Genomic DNA, 6013 nt, shown 5'->3' on the forward strand with positions numbered 1-6013 from the left:
AAATCACGATTTTCATGTTTTATAGAAGTTTATGGAGTCAAGGAAAGCCCACCAGAGCATGGATACCCTTTCATCCAAACACCACTTGCAGTTTAAGAATGTAGATGAGTGGGTTGCCAACTCTTTTATATCTTGGTCAGGCACCACTTTTTGTTTGAATTCGGACTTGGGATGTTTAAGGCCCACGTATATGATACACACACATCGTCCAAACAAGACTTGATGATTAAAATAAGGGATTAATTTTATCTCTTATACACACGTAACGAGCGTGTTATCGGACCAACTTAATTTCAGTTTCAGTTATTTTTATATATATAAGAGATAAAATTATCTCCTAAAATAAAGGAACAATTAATCAAATCATCAAACATGTTTTCCCATCTCAATTCTTAAATCAGTTGAGCGTGTTATCGGACCAACTTAATTTCAGTTTCAGTTTCAGTTTGATGGTCCAAATTAGAGTTTAGGGCGGAAAGACTTGAAACCAAAATACAGAAGTCGGGCAGAATAATGGAATGGACTTTTTCTAAGATCTTTTTCCAAAAATAAAAATCTTTAAACTTTTTTTTTTTTTTGGTTTTCTTTTTTCCTTTCCCTGAATCAGAGCTGGCAAAGTAAAAGGTATATATGCATGCTGACAAGCAACGGGTAATGGCAGCTATCAGCACAAGCTATCAAGTTAAGTTCCTGTTTTTTCTATGGCCTTGTCTCATTAACAGTCTGAACCTGAATCACTTTTTGGACTGTTATTCCGTATTTAACACCATTACTATTGAGAGATGCAACTTCCGTGGTTATGGGTTTGTTGAGTTTTTTTTATTATTATAACAAGGAAGGTCCACTATTTAAGTTATAGTTTTTCTCGGGCCCATTTCTACTAATGAATTCTGTATTTCAGCAAGAGGAAGGTAACCTGTCTTGGTCTCATGCGTAAGCTTTCCATTCAACTAATCTTATTAAAATCGGTCCGGTCATTGATCCGGTCGAGGTACCGAGTCACTGGATCACTGGTTCAACCAGTGGATCACTGGTTCAACCGCATGACCCGGTAATTATATGCAATTTTATAATTTATATTAAAAAATCATAAACATACTCAAATATCTAAACAAAATTAATAAAAATTTCAAATATTTTAATACAAAAAATAATAAATCACATATTATTATCAAATAAAAATAAAACAAAAATATAATGATCGTGATGTGAGGCTTTAGGTTCATAAAACGAAATCTCTAACTATAAATTAATTCAAACTCTTATGCATAGTACATAATTAAGATAATATTAGTGTTGTAGGTACATAACTTATGTAAGTCAATAAGAAAAAAAAAATTCAAATATGACTATTATGAATTTTTTGGAAAAAAATAAAAATTTGAATTTTTTTTTTTTTGGATCGGACTGGGTCACCGGTTAACCGACCGAGTCACCGGTTTTTATGAAAACCGACCGGGTCGCACCGGTTCTGATGCATGGCCGGTTCGTTACTTCAACCGGACCGGTTATATGACCGGTTCCCGCATCGACTCGGCCAGATCGGTCCGGTTTTAATAACTATGCACTCAACTACATTTACGCAATGTCATGTCTTGTAATTAAAAAATAAAATAAAATTGATGTCCGACCTTGTGCTTGAGCAGGCCAGATGGTTTTTATTCCCTACTCATTAGCAATACTTAGAAATCACAACAAAAATCATTTCTTCGTGTTAGCTAAACTGTCATTTACTTGCTTTGCATGCACCAAAAGATTACTCCTAGTATTTACCCAAAAAAAAAAAATTACCCTTATAACTCTGATGGACATTTGATTTATTTTGGAAGGGGACATGACAAGTTTGTTGTGGCCCCAAATCAACAGTAAATACAAAAAGATATGTTTTTTAAGGAAATAGCTGCTTTTCACCTTTTATCAGCGGTTGCAGAAAATTTCGAGTGTTCCTATTTTCCTTATCAGCCTGACAGAAATTTTAAGACAGATTCCAGAAACCCATGGCAATTGAGATGTACAACTGGGGATCACCAGCATCCAAACAGAGTAAGACCATTTGGATCCCTCTCCACCGTTTTAGCCTAATATCTAAATTGGTTGGCAAAGCGAAAGCAAATTTCTGGGATTTGTTGGAGTTTTGGACCATCAATCACTGGGAACTGCCATCACTCCCCAAATACACTTCTACTGCTAATCCCTACCATGTGATCGAGTGGTCTTGATGGCTCAATGTGATGGGGTACATGTGTCATTTGGCTAAACATACAGGTACACACACACATGCAAAATGATTTCGTTATAAAACTGAAAAGGCGTCCAACTTATGCGTATAATTATGATACAAAAGCAGAGAGAATGTGACATGACACGCATGGATAAAAGGGACCAGGACAATGAATTTGGATGCAAATCCAACTCTACTTCATCATCAAACAAGTCGCCACACTGACAAAGTTTTAAACGCGAAAAGTAAAATGATTCACTTTATTTATGGAAGAAGTGGGTGACAAACAATTAGGACTAGGACTTCTTTTACTATATGTACGCGTGAGACTGGGCTACAGTGGGGTGCTATTAGTACTATTGGTACTGTGGGGTGCTAGTAGTTCTGATGAAATCTAGTGTGCCATCAACATCCACCACCACCAACCACCACATGGAATTCCTTCATTCAAAGGCTAAAAAGTACTGAGAAACCCCTTCTAGTATTTTGGCATTATGAAACGTTTAATTTGGTGAATTCCTTTCAATTTTTCAGTTACAATAAAGTTGCTTTCAATTCACAACTTTTGAACTGGTGATCAAATATCAAAACTATTATTTGATTATGCATTCTGAATTAAGGTGACTTGATTAGACACTTGTCGGTAATGTTGTCCTTGAGGTTGTGAAAAAATTAAAATGAAGCGGTGACGTCAGTGGATCTGAATGTCTACTATTGTGTAAGGATATTACACATGAAATCGTTCCTGTGCATAGGTTCTTCTGGTTATGCTTTCCAGCACAAAGTTTCCAAGTCTTCCGTGAAACTGTCATATAACCAGAAGTGCTAATCTATTGACTTCTGTAGAACCAGACTTGTATTTCCAATACATGATTATGTGACCTACGGTGTCCCTCAATTGCAGAACCTTACTTCCCTGTGACTTCCTTTCTTACTTTTGCCCCAACTAAAATTAATTCACACAAAAACTTTTACCAAGTAAAAATAAAGTATTTGAGAATAATATAAATTATTAAAAAGGTCATCACCTAACATCTTAAGATTTTGGGTTGAAGTGGTTTTTTACATGGTATCAGAACTTCAGTGATCACGAGTTCGGTCCTCACCGTCCCCCACTTTCAAGTGGAATTAAATAAAAAGCACAAAAGGTAAACCAAAAATTGGACCTATGCAATAATCCACCCTTCAAGCTCAAAGGGCTCTTGCGTGAGGGGTGGGTATGTTAGAGAATAATATAAATCATTAAAAAGACTCTCATCCAACACCTTAAGATTTTAATTTGAGGTGGTTGTTTACCTAAAGTATTTACGCAATTGTGCGTAACTGAACAGTGGCTCCATCTAATTGTAATTGAGTTTAGTGATACACCTTTAAACTGTTCCTGTGTTAAAATTCACAGATGGAATCACTGTACAGTTGGGCAATGTAGTTAACGTAAAAGTGGTGCAAGTAGAAAGAGAGGCCAATAATATAGTTAGCAGATAAATGCATTTTAGTTAATAGCAACTAGCAACTAGCTAGTTAATCTGCTAGCTAGGCCAATAATATAGCTAGCAGATTGTGGTGAAACATCAGCATTGACATTGTTTTGTAGGGGGGAAAAGAAACATAATTTGCAACTGGAAAATTTAACTCTTATTCTTTACCAAATAATAAACTGCATTCTACTTGGAATTTTTGCGTAATAAATAAACTCCTAGGTCTGGTTTAATTATAGGGCTTGGACAATTATGTTTTAAAATTAAAGTGAATAATAACTACTTTATCGAATCGGATTATACGGGTAATCGATCAAAATACCTGAATGTCATTGATCCCGCGGGGAAAAAAAATTGCCGCTTCCATCTCTTCTTTTAAAATAATTGAAAGATAGAGCTTCTAAGAATAGTTTATTTTACTGGAAAAATAAATTTTCTATGTGCACAAGATGACATGATGCATGAGGCAAAGAGGCATGGTTTTGCTTCTATTTGCAAATGTGGTTTAAATATTGTTTTGTGTCCTGAAGTCTGTAGTGTCATTAGTTAGCAGGCTCTTTTCAATAGAAATAGGCAATGCGGCAACCGCAATTGTATCGTGTGCTGACAGCGTTAAAAGATTACAATTAGGGATTTGTTAATGGATTTTATTAATCTATGTTAAAAGAGATAAGTTATCTCATGTTATAGAGACAAATTTGTAGACTCCACCACCTGAAAAAATAAAAAGAAAAAAGTGGCACAATTATCGAAGAGTGTGTAAGAAAAAAAACTTATCTAATGTAGCATGAGAATAGTTTTTCGCTTTATTAATATAATGCAATAGAAGAGAAGTCCTCACATGTTATAGATACAATCATATGTGGGATCCATTCATTTATAAAAAAAAAATAAAGTAACACGGAAATTAATGTATATGTAGGAAAGAAAAATATCCTCCAACAACATGAGTGTATATTTTTCCTTACAATAAATACCTTAAAAAGTGATCAGACCAGATTATTACAAATGGGCCGATCATGTGATCTTCCTCTACACAAAGGCCTGGAACCTCCTTGGGTCAGAGCATCTTGCAGTTTGGAGTTTGGAGCAGCTTTAACTCATGGGTCTTCTATGGAACGAGATGGGGGGTGTACCTGCAAGACACTCTGACGCTCAAGTCAGTTATGGTTCAAGCAGATTTAATTATGTAGGAGAAGATCATGTACCTTAGTGTTGATACATGTATTTATAGTGGAGAGATGAGCAGCTTGGAGATGTCTTAATGCTGAAGTTAGGGGTGGCAATTTATGACACGACCCGCCAACCCAACCCGGACCCGACACGAATTTTTTGTGTTCGGGTCAACCCGTTTAATAAATAGGTCGTGTTCGGGTTGAAAAAATATAACACAAAAATATTCGTGTCGGGTCACGGGTCTACCCGTGAACTAGCTCTGACCCGCAAATATATATTTTTTAATTTTTTAAGGTTATTATGGTAATTTTATTGAATGATATAAAACAAAAATATACACCCTAGGTTTCAAACTACCCTTTCACTCTCTGCAGCGGCGCTCTCTCCCTCTGTTTCGACTCCTTTTGTATCTGGATTTTCTTTCTTTCCCACTGTCTTCACTCTTCTCAGGCTTGGATCTTCCTTTCCCACCTTCGTACCTGAATTTTATTTCTTTCCCACCCTGTTGACTCGTTCCCACCTTCGTATATTGCAATCTTCCTTTCCCATCTACTAAAGTTTCACTTGCATTTTTTAATTCTTTGCAAGCTTTCAATAATGGAGGTCATGCCAAATCATATGCTGCCATGAAGAACGCTGAGAAAGTCTCTGGAAGCTTTTTATTTTTCCTTTAGCATTTAGAATCTTGTAATTTGATACTTTTGCATAGTTATGAAGAAAAAATTATTTTTTTTCGGTGTTTCAACTTTCAAATTGTACTGGAACCTCTAGATTTTTTTTTATGAAGAATTTTTTTTGTTATATTACAATCAGATTTGCTGCATTTTTTTGGGCGAGTTGTGTAATAAACGGATCACACTTATATTATAAGATTTTTCGGGTCGTGTCGTGTCAACCCGCAGAAAAAATGGGTCGTGTTCGGGTTGAGAATTTTGACACGAATAATTAATCGGGTCGTGTTCGGGTTGAGTCTATTCGTGTTCGTGTCAGACACAGGTCGACCCGAACCCGACCCACGAACACGATTTGTCACCCCTAGCTGAAGTATACTTGGAGATGAAGTATCTTGAAGATACTTGCTGCCCTGCTACCTTTAATGATGAGGAGCTTTGCTAAGATAGGCTTTAATATTATGGAG

Source organism: Gastrolobium bilobum, unplaced genomic scaffold (assembly GCF_033153095.1).
Source record: "Gastrolobium bilobum isolate Gb01-03AN ecotype WA unplaced genomic scaffold, APGP_CSIRO_Gbil_v1 utg9887, whole genome shotgun sequence".
Taxonomy (NCBI): domain Eukaryota; kingdom Viridiplantae; phylum Streptophyta; class Magnoliopsida; order Fabales; family Fabaceae; genus Gastrolobium; species Gastrolobium bilobum.